Raw genomic sequence first — 16,699 nt, forward strand, 5'->3', positions numbered from 1 at the left:
TACCTAAAAGCAACTTTCAACCCCCTTCAGCCAGTTAGACAGGAAATACTTCTGTCAGTCTTAGAATTCAGACATTGTAATATCAGGGTGGAAATGGAACCAGAATAGACTGGAGAAAAGCTACTTTCTAAGAAAGCTTTCCAAAGAAGCTTCATGGAGAGAAAAGAGTTTAGCAATAAACTTGAAATCACATGAGAGATATTCCAGCATTTGTGCAAAGCTGATAAGGCTTCTCAAATAAAAACAGAACTTTTTCTGGATAGAAGGGGTTAAAATTCATTTAAGGAAGAATACTTATGGAAGGAACAAATGGAGTGATAAACTGAGATGTATAACATATACTGAAGAGGGATGGGGCCATACTGAAGAGCTAAATAGAACAAAATAGCTGACCGTGTTCATGCATTTGGATTATGCCTTTGGGATGTTTTTAGGGTTTGGGACATTTGAACATTTTGTATTCAAAATTTTCACTGAGCACCTGCTATGTTTCAAACACTTCATTAGGCACTGAAGTTATACAGATGATGGTAAGACTCACAATTTTGCAACTTGACAATGGGAAGAAAGAGATACACATACAGTAGAAACCATACTTGGAATTTTTAGTCTTGACCTTTTCCCAGACTAGAAATATGCAGTACAATACTCTCCTGACGCAGGGCAGAGGCAGCGAGCAGCAGCTCCCAGTCAGCCACGCCATGACTGGAGTAAACAACGGATAACACCTACAACCACCATGTACCTAGACAACCATTCTGTTTTCACTTACAGTACAGAATTCAATACGTTACATGAGTCATTAATAATTATAAAACAGGATTTGTGTTAGTTTTGTCCAATTGTAGGCTAATATAATTGTTTGGTGGGTTAAGTGTATTACATTCTTGGCTTAACGGTGGGTTTATCCGGACATAACCTCACTGTAAGCCGAGGAAGATCTGTAATGACATCTAAACTAGAATCCCTACTCTCCAGGGGGGAGAGAGCATGTTGGAGAGCTCACATGCATGTAAATGAACTTAGCTACAAATCAGAAATGGACTCACAGACTTAGAGAACGAACTTATGGTTGCCAGAGCGGGGAGAATGTGGGGAAGAGATAGGGAGTTTGGGATCAACATGTACACACTGCTATGTTTACAATGGATAATCAACAAGGCCTTCCTGTACAGCACAGGGAACTCTGCTCAATGTTATATGGCAGCCTGGGTGGGAGGGGAGATGGGGAAATGGATACACATATAGGCATCATGAGTCCCTTTCTGTGCCCCTGAAACTATCACAACATTGTTAATCGGCTATACTCCAACATAAAATTTAAAAGTTTATAAAAAAGAGAGAGAGCAGGGGTCAGGGTTCCTGCCCTTTAGCCCCTCCCTGCAAAGCCCTGGGATCACATCTCAGAGCTCCTTCAGGCAGCCTCCCAGCAAAGCTCTCCCACACCAGGTTTCAATAGCTGCACCCTCCTCCTGCCCCGTTAAGCAGAGGAACAAGCACAGCATCACCCTATTACCAGCCCTGCTGGAAGGCACTATCACACGGGGCTTCCCCACCCCTTTCCCACACCTTGGTAAACCATCTCTTTATTAAGCTCTCCTCAAATGACCCAATTTGAGAGTGCGATCTGTTTGCGGCTGGCAGCCTGGCAGACAACAGTCCTTATCTCGCTCTCTCGCTCACCAACATTTGATGCCACTGTCCCCTCTCTTCTTATCTCTGACTCTTCCTGCTTTAGCCTCCTTAATGAGTCTGTCTTCGTGTGGTCAAGAGACAGTGACAACATTTATCTTCACCAGCCCTCCCACGTAAACATATACTCCGAGTGAAAGCAATGTGCTCTGATGGAAACACGGCTTCAAGACAAGGTCCCCAAGCAGGGCCTTTACTTGTCACACACACACACACATACACATACAGAATCCAAATTAGTTTTGTGAGGTAAAATCCCTGTTTTATGACAAGACAAGGACAATTTAAATATAAAAATTAGCCTCCAATTAAAATAAATAAATTTATATTTTTAAAAAAATTCTTCTCTCTGCCCTGTGCATTGTGTGGCTGTGTTAGGCATGGAGCACACTTCTCTCATTGGCAGAAGCACCTGCTTAACCACAAAGCGCAACGTTCTCCTAGCATCAGCAACTCCTCAAAGGACTCCTTATTCCTTCTTGATCTTGGAAGGGGTCACGTGACCTCCAAGATGATGCTCAGATTTGGAGTACGTAAACTGTTGATAATACGTCATTTGACGTACAGTCCTCTGTCTCAAAAAAACTCGTATGACTCTGCCTTGATTTCTAACCGGCAGAACAATTCTCAGAGCTTTCTGAGATGCTTTTCCTGGGTTATATTCCTCAGATTCGGCTTGAATAAAAGTTTCCAGTTCTTTCTTAGACCAACTGATTGATTTTTTTTCTGACAGTTTTATGCCCCTCAGTTCAGTTCAGTTCACTCCCTCAGTCATGTACAACTCTTTGCGACCCCATGGACTGCAGCACACCAGGCTTCCCTGTTCATCTATTTATGTCCCTGCTGCTGCTGCTGCTGCTGCTAAGTCGCTTCAGTCGTGTCCGACTCTGTGCGACCCCATAGACGGAAGCCCACCGGGCTCCCCCGTCCCTGGGATTCTCCAGGCAAGAACACTGGAGTGGGTTGCCATTTCCTTCTCCAATGCATGCAGGTGAAAAGTGAAAGTGAAGGTGCTCAGTCGTGTCCGACTCTTCGCGACCACATGGACTGCTGCCTACCAGGCTCCTCCATCCATGGGATTTTCCAGGCAAGAGTACTGGAGTGGGGTGCCATTGCCTTCTCCGATTTATGCCCCTAGGCACCTCCAAAAAAAATAGATTCTGATTTACTCTGGCTTCTCTTCCTCTGTTTATCCCTTAAATTCTGTTTCCTTCTAGAGTTACATTTGACCTTTCCCGTGCTTTTCTCTTTTTATTATATAGACTCTTTCTGTGAAGCTTCACGTCTGTGACTCTGATTTCCAAATCAGAGGAAATGCTCAACACTTTCAAATGCTTAGCATAATAATACTAGTCCTCTCCACTGACCTTCAGTCCCAAATATCCTTCTGGGTACCGGACAACTCCCTTTCAGTTCAGTTCAGTCGCTCAGTCGGGTCCGACTCTTTGCGACCCCATGAATCACAGCACACCAGGCCTCCCTGTCCATCACCAACTCCCGGAGCTCACTCAAACTCATGTCCATCGAGTCGGTGATGCCATCCAGCCATCTCATTCTCTGTCGTCCCCGGAGTCCTCAAAGATCTCAAACTCAACAAATTCAAAATCGAATCATCAAGTACCCTCTAAAACTTACTCCTTCTCCTGTTCCATATCATATTGAATGGCACTGGTCTCTGCTCAGAATTCCAAGGCACAAAGCTATGAGTTGTCCTTCTCACCTCTTACTCCATTATCCTTCACCCATTATCTCAGCCAGATAGGACTATCAGTTCTGTCCTCTTAAATACATCTCGAATCTATCCCCTCTTCTTTCCTCAGTCTCACTGCCTCCTAATTATACTGCTGGAATCAAACCTTACTCTTCCATAATCCGCCTTCCATATCACTTCTTTCTGATGTTTCTAAAGTAAATCTTATCCTATCACTCTCCCTTTTTATTCTTTAATGCCTACATATTACATTCAGGATAATACAGTCAAGCTTTCCAGAAAGACTTGCAAGACCCTTGCCTGCATTTCGATAGTATGCCTGTATCTATGGATAGATAGAGAGATAGACCTTACTGGTTCTCTCTCTCTGAAGAAGGCTTTCTAATACAAGCTGTGACCTACAATAGAAATACAGTTTATATCACCATCAACATGCAGCACAACACACGTGCACACACACACACACACAAGTATATAACTAAACTAAAACCAAATCTCATGGCAAAATATTATAGGTGCTGAACTGCTGAACTTTTTTTCTATTTTATTATTAATGCTTGTGTAACTTTTAAAATTACTTCTATGATTAATTAATAGATGTGACTTTCAATTAGAAAAACAAAATCATGTAATGTTAGTCAAATCCATTTATTCCAAGACCTTCTTCTGAGATTGCAGTCTTTTTTCCTGGCTTTTGTTTTTATTTCATTTGATTGAAATTTTACAGTAATCAAGTAGATCCAAAGACTACTTATAAGTTATTGATATTCTTCCCAAACCTTGAAATTTTACTTATTATTATCGTATTTGCTATTATTATTTATTTTCTATTTCAGCTTTGTAAACTTTATCACAAATTGGTATCTGATATATAATGCAAATTGACTGGAAATGCTCACTTTTTTCCGAGTAGCCCTCAATCAGTCAGCACTTTCCTAATACAAAAGCTCTGGTATGATATTCTACCAATTTATTGCAATTTCCTCAAAAAGAGATGATTTTTAAAGTTATTATTAGAAGTCTACCTAATCATGAACACAAATAAATAAAACTTAGTCATATGGTTTTCTTATTTCAATATAATAAGTTTACATTTTATTGTTTCTGATTCTGTGGCATATCATTATTATTTTTATAAAGTGATTGTTAACTACCATCAGTATTTAATTGAGATTCATTGACTATTATTATGGTTATTTAATTATCAACAAAGCAAAGAAAATTATTATTTAACTTTAATAAATGAAAATATATGAGTGCAATTAACTTTTCAAATAAAAGATAGGCATTTTTTATTTTTATTGATAAACTATTTTTGATGCAATAGCTTCCACTTAATAGACTATTTGAAGGAAGACTGATATCAGTTAATATGTCTATTAAGCACTGCCATTTTCAAAAGTGATCGCTAATTATCTTGCTGTAGGCTATTTTGATAAATGTGAATGAAGTATCTGCATATTTTTCCTACAACTAATATATAGCAAGAATTAAATTGGGCATTCCTTGCTTATATAATTTTCATCTAATTATATAGTCATTAGATATATGTCTCAAATGCTCAATAATTCTCTCTTTACAATCAACTCATGTTTAATTAAAAAGCAGTGATGAACTTGCTAACTCTGCATTAACTACTCATTTGTGATATAAAATTAATAGCGGGCCTAAATTATCTTACGTGATTTAAGGATATCCAATATATTCTCCCAACTTCAAAGGTACTTGATTCAAACAAACAGGAAATAAAAACATCATTAATTAAACATTTTCCAGTTAAATAATAATGCTTGCATTTCTATTTATTTTAACAATAAATTTACAAAACAAGAAATACAAATGACCAGTGGTTATATAAAATTTATTCAGTGCTGTTTATATATAGTGAAATGTAATTTAAAATGAAAAGGAGGAGGGAAGCCTATTTCGCTCTGAGTTTCTACCAGAAATAAAGACCAACCTGTGAACGGGGTTGTTACACAGTTTGCCATTCTCTCTGTCTCTGCCCTGCTTCTCTGCTTCCCACTGGACTTGGAAAGCCAGTTGACCTATAAAGCAGTGTGGAGCAAAAGCATGACCCAAGAGGAACATTCATGATGCTCTGATCCAATGATATTATTTATCTGGAAGTTAAAATATGAGAAATAGAGTGTGTAAAGTTGATAATAAGAGCAGAAACCAGTAAGAAATATTAGGTAAGACGTCAAAACGGAAGCGTGATGAAGAATAGTAAAAATTCTCTTGGCAAATTTCAAACATACAATAAAGCATTGCTAACTACAGTCACCATGCTGTATGATGACTTATTCCTCTTATTACCTACATGCCCTTTGACCAATGTCTACCCATCTCCCCCACACTCAGCGCCTGGAATCCACCATTCCACTCTCTGCTTCTAAGACTTTGACATTGTCAGATTCTACATGTAAGGGAGATCATATGCTCTTTTTCTTTCAGTTTCTGGCTTATTTCACTCAGCATAACGTCCCCCAGGTTCAGCCATGTTCTCACAGTGGCAGCATTTCATTCTTGTTTCTGGTTCAATAATATTCCAGTGTGTAGATGTATGTCTGTGTGCGTGTATGTATAATTTTTTATTCATTCTTCTGTTGAAGTGTGCACGTTGTTTCCACGTCTTAAATGCTATAAATAACAATGCAATAAACATGAGGATATGGATATCTCTTCAAGATAATGATTTTACTCCTTTGGATAGATACCCAGAGGTGGGATTGCTGGATCATATGGTATTTTTATTTTTAATTTTCTGAGAAACCTCTATACCATTTTATAATAGTTTTATCAATTTACTTCTCACCAACAGTATACAAAGGTTTCCTTTTCTCCACATCTCACCAAAACTCATTATCTTCTTTTTAATGATAGTTATCTTAACAAGTGTGAGGTGATACCTTACTGTGATTTTGATTGTATTTCCCTTATGATTATTGATGTTGAGCTTCTTTTCATATACCTATTTGCCATTTGCATGTCTTCTTTTTAACATACGTCTATCCAAGTCTTTAGCCCATTTTTCAATTGAGCTATTTGTTTTCTGCTATCAGGCTGTTTGAATTCCTCTCAGTCTTTTCTACCAAATATGTCATTACTATACATAAAAGCTAAGATTTTTTAAAATTTTAAATAAAAAGTTAAAATATATTTTTTAAAATCTCTTACTGAGGGCAGAAGATGATCAGATCTGAGAGCTAGAGTTGTACTGTCCTCTATCACATTCATTTCCTCCTTGATGACTGGCTTTTCTATGATCCTATGAAGCCCAATAACACAAATAACCAAAAATAAGAGACTGCTAAAATAAATTATAGTTGATAGAATTCTATAGACTTAGTAAAAGTAGCATTACAAAAGTATTTTATTAGCCTAGAAATATGAAAATGAAGTAATAAATCACAATATAAAACTGTCATCCAATATGTGTGGTTTCTTTTGTTAAAAATAAAATGCATATTTTAAATATCTGGTAGACAAATATATAATCTAGATAAGTACTTAGGCCAACATGTTAAAAGTGTCACTTCTTAGTGGCAAAATTGTGATTGATTTCATTTTCTTATCTTTCGCATTTTCTAAATTTCTAAAAGAATTTTCTAAATTTCTTCTCTAAACATGTTTAACTTGTATAATCAAAACAAAGTAAAATTTAAAAATACGAAAACAGTGTCTGTCCCTAAGTGTTTAGGATTATGCTTTTCCCTTACTTTTTTGTGACAAGCAAGTATTACTTTTATCATTGAAAAAAATTATAATTTCAAAACAGCATAGGTATAATATAAAATGAGAGAATACTTGATTCCACATGAGACTTTAATCAGGATTATGATACACTATTAATATATCCTACATAAGCAAATGTGTTGTTAAAACACACCACTGTAGAAATAACTTTTACAAAAAATATAGTACTACATAAGCTTGTTCAGTGGCAAGGATTTCCAGTGACAAATTGATCTTTAAAACTTCTGTAATACACAAAGGTTTTATACACACACACACACACATGTGGGCTTCCATGGTGGCTCAAAAGGTAAAGAATCTGCCTGCAATGCAGGAGACCCCAGGTTTGATCCCTAGGTCAGTAAGATCCCTTGGAGAAAGGAATGGTTACCCACTCCAGTATTCTTGCCTGGAGAATTCCATGGACAGAAGAGCTTGGCAGGCTATAGTCCATGGGGTCACAAAGAGTTGGACACAGACTGAGTGACTTTCACTTTCACTTTTTTCATATACATATATATTTATACACACACACACACATATACTTCTATATACACAGACATACATACAGAGAAGCCTGGCATGCTGCAGCCCACGGGATTGCAGAGAGTCAGATATGACCTGGCAACTGAACAACAACACACATGCATACACACACATCTTCTTTATCATACAACTCAGTAGCAAAAAAATAAACAATCCAATTTAAAAACGGGCAGAACTTAACAGTCATTTTTCCAAAGAAGACATACAAATGGCCAACAGATACATGTAAAAGTATTCAACATCACTAACCATTAGGAAAATGCAAATCAAAGTCACATTGAGGTATCACCTCACACCCGTTAGAGTGACTATTTTTTTTTTAATAAGTGTTGTGTTAGTAAAGATATGTAGACAAGGGAACACTTGCACACCATGGATGGAAATGTAAATTAGTACAGCCATTATGGCAAACAGTATACAAGTTTCTCAAAATATTAAATATAGGACTGCCATGAGGTCTAGCAATTCCACTTCTGGGTATTCATCCAAAGGTACTGAAATCACGGTATTGAAAAGACACCTGCACTCCATGTCCATCACAGCATCATTCACAATAACCAAGAAATGGCAGCAACCTAAATTTCCATCAGTGGATGAATGGATAAAAAAAATGTGGTATATACATAAAGTGGAAAATTAATCAGGCTAAAAAAAGAGGGAAATCTGCCGTTTGTGACAACATGGCTCAACTTGAAGGACATTATACTTAGTGAAATAAGCCAGATTCGGAATAACAATATTATAATATCATTTATATGTGGAATCTAAAAATGTCAAACTCATAGCAGCAGAGAGTGAAATCATGGCTACCAGGGGCTCTGGGTGGAAAAATGGAGAAATGCCAGCCAAAGGGTACAAACTTTCAGTTATAAGGTGAATAAGTTCTAGAATGACACACATCTCAGTTATAATGATGAATAAGTTATACTCATCATACAACATGATGAGTCTAATGAACAATATTGCACTGTATACTTGAAACCTGCTAAAAGGGTGGATAGCCAATGTACTCACCACACATCCAGAAAAGAAGATGGTAACTATGTGAGGTGATGGCTATGTGAATTAGCTTGATTGTGGTGGTTCTTTCATGGTGTATGTGAAAATCAAACTTCCAAATTTTACACTGCTGCTGCTGCTAAGTCACTTCAGTCGTGTCCGACTCTGTGTGACCCCATAGACGGAAGCCCACCAGGCTCCCCCGTCCCTGGGATTCTCCAGGCAAGAACACTGGAGTGGGCTGCCATTTCCTTCTCCAGTATGTGAAAGTGAAAAGTGAAAGTGAAGCCACTCAGTCGTGTCCGACCCTTAGCGACCACATGGACTGCAGCCTACCAGGCTCCTCCATCCATGGGATTTTCTAGGCAAGAGTACTGGAGTGGCTTGCCATTGCCTTCTCCGAATTTTACACTATATATATATATTTTTTAATTGTCAATTATATCTCAGTAAACCTGGGGGAATAAAGAGAAGGTCACTTGATGGAGACAGAAGAACACAGGCCACACCATGCAGACCTGGGTTCCAACCGAATTGGCTATATGCACGGACAAAGTTCATACTCTATGCACCTTTTAAAAAAGTGTTATAGGGGGCTTGCCTGGTGGCTCAGTGGTATAGAATCCGCCTGCCAGTATTGAGGACAGGGGTTCAGTCCCTGGTCCGGGAAGATCCCACAGGCCTCAGAGCAACTAAGCCCATGCGCCACAACTACTGAGCCTAAGCTCTAGAGCCTGGGAGCTGCAACTACTGAGCTGACGTGCTGCGATCACTGAACCCACATGGCCTCGTGCCTCTGCTCCACAATAAGAGAAGCCACCGCAACAAGAAGTCTGCACACCACAACTAGAGTGGAGCCCCCACTCGCCACCACTGAAGAAAAGCCCTCACAGCAACAAAGGTCCAGCACAGTCACAAATAAATAAATAAATAAACCTGTAAAGAAAAGAAGCGTCATAGAATGAAGTCAGAGAAACAAATACTGTACATTAATGCATAGAGATGGAATCTAGAAAAATGGTAGGGATGAATCTATTTGCAAAGCATGAATAGAGACACAGAGGAGAACAAATGCATGGATACTAAGGGGGAAAGGTGGTGGGGTGGGATGAATCTGGGGACTGGGACTGACATATATACTACTGAAACTATGGATAAATAGGTAACTAACGAGAACCCACTGCACAGCACAGAGCACTCTACTCAGAGCTCTGTGGTGACCTAAATGGGAAGGGAATCCAAAAAGAGAGGATATATGAAAGAATATAGCTGATTCTTCTTGCTGTGTAGCAAAACCTAACACAACATTGTAAAGTAACTGCACTCCAATAAAAATTAATTTAAAAAAAATTTTTAATGAGGTAAAGACAAAAATGATAGTATGAGATTATGACCATGTTCAATGTTCAAAGAAGAAAGTGGGAAAAATTGGAGAATATTGTGGCCAGAAAAAGCAATCTCTGACAATGAAGATATTTTTAATTATTGCCACATAACTATGTGCAAGAGAAATAAACTCTTTATGTAATGAGATTAGTCTTTGTATACAAATAGAAATGTACACTGAAAAAACTCTTGCAAACTCTTGAGTAGAGCAGTAGATCTTATTTAACCTACAAATAAAAGACTTCTCAATAGTAATAGAAAGCAAAGATAAGACTTTACCAGTCTGTGATGATTCCCTGGTGGCTCAGAGGTTAAAGCATCTGCCTGCAATGCAGGAGACCTGGGTTCGATCCCTGGGTTGGGAAGATCCCCTGGAGGAGGAAATGGCAACCCACTCCAGTACTCTTGCCTGGAGAATCCCACGGACGGAGGAGCCTGGTGGGCTACAGTTCACGGGGTTGCAAAGAGTTGGACACGACTGAGCGACTTCACTTTCACTACAGAGGTTCTATCTTAACTATTTTCTACAACTTACAAAGCTGCCACCAGGAAAATAATTGTGTGATGGATTATGAAATAATTGTTCAGCTCTTCAAAACACAGAAAACCAAGGAAATCCAGAATATAGTCATCCATCCATCCAATTATTCATTTAACAAGCATTGTTTACCAGTATATCCCAGAGACTAGCACCCAGAAGTTGCTCCATGAATCAAACACTTGAGAACTGAGCATTGGGACTTCCCTGGTGATCACCTGGTTAAGACTTCACCCTCCAATACAGTTGTGAATGCTCGATCCCTGGTTGGGGAGCTAAGAATCCCAGGTGCCTTGTGCAAAAAAAAAAATATATATATATATATATAACAGAAGTAACATTGCAACAAGTTCAACAGAGGCTTTTTTAAAAATGGTCCACATCAAAATTTTCTTTTAAATTTTAAAAAATTGTATAAAGAACTGAGCATAATAGTAAGCTCACAAAGATAAACAAGGCACCATTCAAAGCACTGAAGAGCTCACAGATTAGAAGAAAGAGTTGGAAATGTGAACAAACAGCTATAACGCATGTTAATACTGGATATGTAGCTAGGAGTGTAACTCTACCTTTAAACAAATTATTTTATTATGATTATGTAAATTCAGATTAACCTGGGCAAACGTGGACAGAGACTGGCAAGAATCATAAGCATTTACAAACAATATCCTAATCAAGTTAGACCAAGTTTGAAAAGTAACTGTTATACCTATGTACAATTGAAAGACTGTTTAAAGACTGACAGTCATACCCGTCACAGCTTAACTCTGGCTTTTCCTCTGGGGTCACAAAGAGTCGGACATGACTGAGCGACCAACACTTTCCTAATGGGGCTAAACAGGCTATGCTGTGCTCAGTCGCTAAGTCATATCCAACTCTTTACAACCCCACGGACTATAGCCTAGGAGGCTCCTCTGTCCCTGGAATTTTCCAGATACAAATACTGGAGTGGGTTGTCATTTTTCCCATTCCAGGGGATCTTCCTGAAATCAAACCTGTGTCTCCTGAATCTCCTGCACTGCAGGCAGATTCTTTACCACTGAGCCACCTGACACAGACTTCATTTCTGAGCAAGACTGTGACGTGTCTTGAGTCAGAACTGAAAATGCTAGTCGAATTTTCACATCAACAGTATCTGAGGAAAACTGAGAATAATAAGTCTTTTAACAACTTGCATGGAATCATTTTAAAAAAGAAAAACAGTAAAAGGGAAAAAAAGAATAAAAATAAAATAAACGTATGACGTTGGCTCGCCAACTTTTATCCGCACACTTCTTGCTTGAACCATGTCCCATGCGTCTGTCTGCACAAGGGAACTGCTGCTGTCCTCTGTAAGCTCAGGATGCATGCCTCTCTCCCCACTCCCAGCCCCAGTAGGGTGTCGACTTGGGATCAACAGAGAAATAGATCATGGAGAAGTGGGCTATTTTTCCACCACATTGCCTGTTTCCCCGCAACTGCCTTTCTCCTGGTCTGGAAGAAAAGTTTCCATGACAACCAAGTCACTAACATTCGCTCCCCACCAGCTGACTTGCTTGCCTCCCAAATGATCAGCTGGATATTGTGTTAAAATTATTTTGCAGCGGCTGGATAATCTGCAGGGATTATTTGTCTGTTTATTTTTGAGAACTGGGCTCCTTGCTGAAACTTCTTCAGTGGGTCTAACTTCTTTTTCTCGTACTTTAAAAGCATAATCTCAACTACACAGAACAAACTTACACCAACATTAGAGAGTCACCTCCTAGGAAATAAAATATGAATGTGAAGCTTCCTTTCTCATGTAAGTGCTTCAAGGGCAGAACCAAGCTTGATTTTTCTTTCCCTCCTCAGGTGCCTAACACATGGTCTGGCAGGTGGTATACATAAAATGAATGTCGACTATCTTATCACCCGAGATTCTCCAAACAGAGTATTTTATGTTTAGGTTGATGGGTTGAGGCAGAATCAACCTCCTAGTATTGTAATAATCTTTCTGTTTTTAAAAATGTCTGCACATGAGAAAGGCAAGAAACTTACAGCAAAGTATCAGTACATGGCAATTGTTAAAACTGTGCCTATAAGAAAAACTGGAAGGGGACTTCCCTAGCAGTCCAGTGGTTAAGAATCTGCTTGCAATGCAAGGGACGCAGGTTCTATCCCTGGTCAGGAACTAAGATCTCTTATGCCATGGGGTAACCACAAAGAAAGACTGGAAAGAAATATACTAAAATATTTACAATTGTTAATGTTTAGTAGATGTAAATGTGGAAGTATTTCTTCTGATTTTTCTCAACTTAATTTTTTCTTGCTAACTAAATGTATTTTCCTTTTCAGTATTATCTTGGTTTTTTGCAGGGGCTGTAACAAGATACTATTAACCGAGTAGTTTATAAACAACAAACATTCATTTCTCACAATTCTGGAGGCTGGGAAGTTCAAGATCAAGCTTCTAGCATGGTCACGTTTTGGTGAGGGCTTTCTTCATGGCTTATAGTCAGCCTGCACCTTCTCATTTGGTCCTCATACAGTGGCAGCAGTGAGAGATCTCTCTGGGGTCTCCTTTATAAAAACATTAATTCAATTCAAGAGGGCTCCACTCTCATGACCTGAGTTCCTCTTAAGGCCCCACCTGGTAATACCATCACATCAGCATTAGGAAATTCACCATTTGAGATTGGGGGAGACACGAACATTCAGATCATAGCAAGTATCTACTATGTTCAAGCCACCGTGTTGTTGCTTAGTGGCTAAGTCATATCTAACTCTTTTGTGACCCCATGGATGGTAGCCTGCCAGGCTCCTCTGTCCATGGGATTTCCCAGGCAAAAATACTGGAGTGGGTTGCCATTTTCTCCTCCAGGGGATCTTCCCATCCCAGGGATTGAACCTGCATCTCCTGCCTTCACAGGCAGATTCTTTACTGTGAAGAAAAGTAAAGCCCAAAGGAAAGCCCAAAGGCATCTTGTGTGTGTGTGTGTGTGTGTGTGTGTGTGTGTGTGTAAGTTGCTCAGTCATGTCCAACTCTTGCGACCGCATGGACTGTAGCTTGCCAGGCTCCTCTGTCCATGGAATTCTCCAGGCAAGAATACTGGAGTGGATTGCCTTTCCCTTCTCCAGAGGATCTTCCTGACCCAGGGATTGAACCCAGGTCCCCCATACTGCAGGCAGATTCTTTACCATCTGAGCCACCAGCAATCCTCTAAGGCACCATGTGCTGTGCTGTTCTTAGTCCCTCAGTCATATCCAACTCTTTGCAACCCCATGGACTGCAGCTGGCCAGGCTCCTCTGTCCACAGGGATTCTCCAGGCAAGAACACTGAAGTGGGTTCCAGGGCACCATTCAGTTCAGTTCAGTTCAGTAGCTCAGTCGTGTCCGACTCTCCGCGACCCCATGAATCACAGCACGCCAGGCCTCCCTGTCCATCACCAACTCCCGGAGTACACTCAAACTCATGTCCACAGAGTCGGTGATGCCATCCAGCCATCTCATTCTCCGTCGTCCCCTTCTCCTCCCGCCCCCAACCTTTCCCAGCATCAGAGTCTTTTCCAGTGAGTCAACTCATCACATGAGGTGGCCAAAGTATTGCAGTTTCAGCTTTAGCATCAGTCCCTCCAATGAACATCCTATTCCCCAAATAAGAAGGATTAACCAATTGTTCTGCTATTCAGAGCCATAAAGAGAAGAGATGAACTAGATAGAAAACAACTCTTTAGAAGGATTATTTACCCTGAAATGCATGCTAACTGGTGTTATGACTATATGCTGTGGTGTGATGAAAATGAGACAGGGACACCCCCATTCAGAAACGGAGCTTGTGAAGAAGGATGAAATATCTTTTCCCCTTCTCTAAAGACAAATCTGATCTTAGTTAATGTTCTTGCTCTTTCTCCTGAAATAACGGAAGAAGACATATCTGTACTGGCTTCTCGAGGACAAATAGGAACTAATCAGTTCCGGTTAAAACAAAAGAAAGGCAGAAAAATATTCCATGCAGAACCACATAGAAAGAAGAGCATATTCAAAAAGCTGGATGATTGAGAGAAGGAACAAGATGGTGGAGGAATAGGACGGCGAGACCACGCTCTCCCCCACAAATTCATCAAAAGAACATTTGAACGCGGAGTAAAGTCCACAAAACAACTTCTGAATGCTGGCAGAGGACATCAGGCACCCAGAAAAGCAGCCCATTGTCTTCGAAAGGAAATTACCCACTAAACGGTAACTCCCAGAGAAGCAATGCAGACGCCTGCATACACCATTAGCAAGCGGGGGCTGGGCAGGGAGGAGCCGGCTGAACTGCTTAGAGAGAGGACTGGGCTTGAATGCCCTGAGAACAATCTGAGAGAACTGGGGATAGCAAAGCAGACTGGGATAGCTTCCCCACGAAAAGGTGGAAAGCTCTAACCTAAGACTCTGCCAGCCCCTCTCACAGAACAAAGGACTGAGCAGAGCAAGCCAGCTGCGGTCAGCCCACCCCCCATCCCCCCATCCCCCCCACCCCCCCGCCGCCGAGACAGGCAGGGAGGGCAGCCAGAGCTGGAGGGGGCAACCACGGCCCCAGAAAGGCATCTGATACCAAACTGAAGGCAGGCTTTGTTGCTAATCAAGACTTCTTGGGCTCGGGCCAGTCGATATCCGCCTGAGAATGTGAGCCAGTTGTACACCCAGAAAACCGAGTGGCAGGGACTGGGGAGGCGATAAGTCGCAGCGACCGTGCTTGCCAAACACCTGGTCACCTGAGCTGCTTGGACTGGGGAAGGCACAAAAAGCAGGCCCAACCAAGTCTGCGCCTTTGTGGGGTACCTGAGAACCTGAACTTGAGCCGCTCAGACCTGGGAAGTGCATACAACCCAGAGCCGGCCTCGGACAGTTCCCGGCAGAGCAAGCTAGAGCCTGTGCAGTGTAGACTGGGACAGCACATGTGCTGTGAGCAGGGGCAAACCCAGTGTGGCCGAGACGCTGCGAGCACTCCCCACGGACGCCAGAGATATTAGTCTGCAGCGTTCCTCCCTTCCCAGAACAGGACTGAATAACTGAGCCTTTTAAAAAGTGTCCACCTGCACCCTAGTGTCAGGGCGGAAATTAGACACTGAAGAAACCAGCAAACAGAAGCTAAAACAGAGGGAAACCACCTTGGAAATGACAGATAGAGTAGTCTAGAGGTTACTCCAAGAATAAGATCAAAAACCAGAGGCAAGAGGCTTAAGCCTGAATCCTGAGAACACCAGAGAACTCCTGACTCCAGGGAACATTAATCGATAGGAGTTAATCAAACATCTCCATACCTACACTAAAACCAAGCACCACCCAAGGGTCAACAAGTTCCAGAGCAAGACATACCACGCAAATTCTCCAGCAACACAGGAAAATAGCCCTGAGCTTCAATATACAGGCTGCCCAAAGTCACTCCAAACCCACTGACATCTCATAACTCATTACTGGACACTTCATTGCACTCCAGAGAGAAGAAATCCAGCTCCACCCACCAGAACACCGACACAAGCTTCCCTAACCAGGGAACCTTGACAAGTCACGTGTCCAATCCCACACACAGTGAGGAAACTACATAATAAAGAGAACTCCACAAACGGCCAGAAGAGGGAAAGGCCACCCCAAGCAAAGCAATATAAGCAAGATGAAGAAGCAGAGAAATACCCAGCAAGTAAAGGAACAAGAGAAATGCCCACCAACACAAAAGAGGAAGATATAGGGAATCTACCTGATAAAGACTTTCGAATTTTGGTGGTGAAAATGATTCAAAATCTTGAAAACAAAATGGAGTTACAGCTAAATAACCTGGAGAAAAGGATTGAGAAGATGGAAGAAAGGTTTAATAAGGACTTAGAGGAAATAAAAAAGAGTCAATATACAATGAATAATGCAATAGATGAGATCAGAAACACTCTGGAGGGAACAAACAGTAGAATAACAGAGGCAGAAGACAGGATAAGCGAGCTAGAAGATAGAATTGTAGAAATAAGTGAAACAGAGAGGAAAAAAGAAAAACGAATTAAAAGAAATGAGGACAATATTAGAGACCTCTGGGACAATGTTAAACGCTCCAACATTCAAATCATAGGAGTCCCAGAAGAAGACAAAAAGAAAGACC

The sequence above is a fragment of the Moschus berezovskii genome, chromosome 22, assembly GCF_049115385.1.
Source record: "Moschus berezovskii isolate FMDL1 chromosome 22, NW_MosBer_1.0, whole genome shotgun sequence".
NCBI lineage: Eukaryota > Metazoa > Chordata > Mammalia > Artiodactyla > Moschidae > Moschus > Moschus berezovskii.